The 3080-nt window shown below is 66.4% G+C and overlaps 1 pseudogene; it reads right to left on the bottom strand.

The window, feature by feature from the left end:
• The window catches only part of LOC103071653 (basic salivary proline-rich protein 2 pseudogene), a 1231-nt pseudogene extending 362 nt beyond the window's left edge, over positions 1 to 869 (bottom strand).
• Positions 870 to 3080: the final 2211 nt, after the last annotated feature.

The following is a 3080-nucleotide window of genomic DNA, read 5'->3' on the forward strand; positions in this document are numbered from 1 at the left end:
TCGGTGACCTCCATCCGCGAAGGGCGAGCGGGGGGTGGGGGTGGGGTTGGGCGGCGGGTGCGAGCCCCGGAAAGCCCACGGGGCCCGGGAGGGGCTCTCGAGTGGCCCGACGACTGGCCCGGGGGCTGGGGCAGGTACTTGGACGGCCGCAGGCCGAGGATCGTCCCCGGGGTCGGGCGCAGCGAAAACACCTTGGGAGGCGGCGCCGCACGGCTGAGCGCCGCTGCCCTGGGAATAGGACGGCGCTCAGCACCGCGAGCTGAGAGCACTTTCATAAATTTTGTATGGGAGGCGCTCCGTGAGCGGGGGCGGGGAGCGGAGAGAGAGAGGGAGGGAGCTAGCGAGCGGAGGAGGGAAGGAGGGAGGAGAGGTGGGGGAAGCCGGGGGGAGAAAGGGAGGCGCCCCGCTCCGCCGGTCGCACGGTCCTGCAAACGCGCGCCGGGCGCTTTCCCCGGAGCTTGGCGGTGCGTGCGAGCGCCCTTTTGCAGCAACCGCGGCGGCGGCTGCGGCCCGAGGGGGCGGAAAGGAGGGGGCCGCGGCGGGGCGGCCGGGGGGCGGCGTTCCCCCTCAAAACCGCCTGCAAAGTGCTCTGGGCTGCAGAAGCAGGCCGCCAGCTCCGCGGAGCAAGCAGCTCGCCCCGGGGTTGCCGGGCAGCGCCACGGTTGCTGGTGGGCGCCGGTGCTCTCGGCGCGGGGCTCGGGCTCACCATGCCCCTGCGGGGCCGGGCCGCCGGGCACAAGCGGATCCCCGGCTTGCCCCCGCCTCGACGCGCTCGGATTAGCTGCAGCCAGCGCCCAAGGATTTGAATCCGGACCCTGGGAGGGAGCGCGCCTAGGCCGACCTCCGAGTGGCGGCCCCGCGGCCAACATGCTTCGCAAAGGTGAGTTGGAGCCGCAGGGGCAAGTTGGAGTTGGATACGCACGGGGCAGAGCCGCGAGCCTGGGAGCCGCCCGAGAGCTGCCAGGCGCCGGGGCTCCGGGCCCGGGAAGCAGCTCTGGGCAGTCTGGCGGGCTTTGCGGGGACGCAACCGCCGAGGAAGTGCTGCTGGAGGAGCTCAGCCACTGACTGGGGCCAGTAGCGAGACACGGGATTTGCTCCCTGGATCAAGCGGCCAGGCCTCGGGTTCTGGCTCGGCGAGGTCATTTCGAGACCACAGTGAGCTGCCCCTGATGGAAGGGGAGCCGGCCTCCTGGGACCTTAGCTTTGCCAGTATAAAGTTTTGACTTGCAGGCTCCATCCCCTGCGCGGGCACACGCCGCCAGCTTCTGCCGCTTTGGCGGGGCCGGGTCCAACCTGCGCTCCGGTGCAGCTGGCGGTCAGTCACCGCGCGGCCCGGGCGCTCACTCACTGCGCGTCCTGGTTCCCAGGTGGGGCCCGGATCCGGGCACCTTCCCTGCAGCCCCGCTTTGGTGGTCCACAGCAGCGGGCTCTGGACACCCAGCGGCCGAGGGCTGGTGGCTAGCCCCTGCTGATCGGTTCCTCAAACTTTCCTTCTTCCTGGAGCGGAGGGATGCGAAGGCGGAGGCCGTGCCGGGAGCGAGCGCGGCCGGAGCCAGGCTCAACTTAAGAGACCGCGACCACCTCACGACGACCCTTGGGCTTGTCGAGTTCATAGCTGAGCGCTGCAAAGTTGGCGCGGGCGCTGGGGAAGTCCCGCCGCGCCCCCACGTGGCTGCCGCGCCGGGAGCTGTCCCCAGGGCCCAGGGAGGGCAGGTGACCACGCCGTGAGCCCGCGGGCTCCGCCAACCGTTGCCCGGGCCTCTGCGTCTACCTCTCTCCCTTCCCAGGTCCGGGTGGGCTGCGGAGCCCCGTCGGGACCCCCTCGTCCCTGGCCCGGGCCGAGCGGCTGACGAGCCGCGGGCGCCTGCGGCTGGCTGCCCGGGCCCTGCGGGAGCCTGCTGAGGCGGGTGCTCAGGTAGCGGAGGGGCCTGATCCCTGCGCTCCGCGCTCCAGCCTTAATCCGCCCCTGTTTCCATGGCAACAGACCGAGGTGTCGTAAGCACAGGATTCTGACCTCACAGTAGGATGGGGAAGGAGAAAATGGGCAGGGGGAGGTGGCGGAGGAGGGGGAAGCAAAGCCCGGAGATGGGCAGGGAGGAGCAGTTGTGGGGGTGATGGAAGAGACCCCATAAGCAGGTGGGACAGGTAGGTGAAGAAACCACGCCTGCGCTGGAAGCAGTAAAGGCGGTGTGGTGGTCCCGGCTGTCTCAGTCCGACCCAGGAGCCTCGGTTGCCCCACCGTGTCAATATCCCCAAACTTGTGCGTGACTTGTGCCCTCCACGTGGGTCGGCGCAGTGCAGGGGGGAAACGCTGACTGCCTTTCACTGTGGGTGGGAAAAGTCTCTGCGGCTGGTTGGAGAAACCACTTCACGGATACACCCCAGTTCCTTTTCCCAGCAGAAAGGGACTAAAAGCCTTTTCAGCAACCGGCGGTGCTGGCCAGAGTGTGTCTGCACAGAGAAGATGCTTTTTTACACAGCTGAGCGCAGGCCGAGGTCTGGGCAGCCTGGGCCAGGAGCGTGCAAACTTGCCCCAGTGGGGAAGGCTTCCCAGGCAGATTTAAAGGCCGCCATGTCTGGGCTGCAGGTCTGTGATGGAGATAATAGAGAGGAACTGACATCTCATCTCCCTTTTGGTCTTTTGTCTTTTGACAGTTTACAGTTAAAAACGAGCCATGAAGCAGCCCACACACTTTATTTATATGGTGTAAGTGCCCAGGGAGGCTTGAGCAGCCTCCAGGAGCCTTTCTCTCCCATCCTTGCTAGCCAGAGGCCCAGCTTGGGATGAGTCCAATGCATTCTGGGGGCCGCTTCCCAGGGGGAGGCTCTTTACCTTGCCCAAGAGGTGGCCACTGGAGGCTTGACAGTCACGTGTATTTGCCACTTGGGCTATTTTTCCCTTCCTGCACAGCTTCATTGGCAGGAGAGGTTCTACCAACCAAAGAGGCTTCCACCTGGATTGGCCTGAGGGAAGCAGAGCAGAGAAGTCCTTTGCTGGGCTGGGCTGGACTGGGCTCCAGCGGCCTGGAGCCTGCTGGTGGGACATGGTGTGGGCAAAGGACTTTTATTTAGGTCCTTTC

The sequence above is a fragment of the Lipotes vexillifer genome, unplaced genomic scaffold (assembly GCF_000442215.2).
Source record: "Lipotes vexillifer unplaced genomic scaffold, Lipotes_vexillifer_v1.1 scaffold680, whole genome shotgun sequence".
In the NCBI taxonomy this organism is placed as follows: domain Eukaryota; kingdom Metazoa; phylum Chordata; class Mammalia; order Artiodactyla; family Lipotidae; genus Lipotes; species Lipotes vexillifer.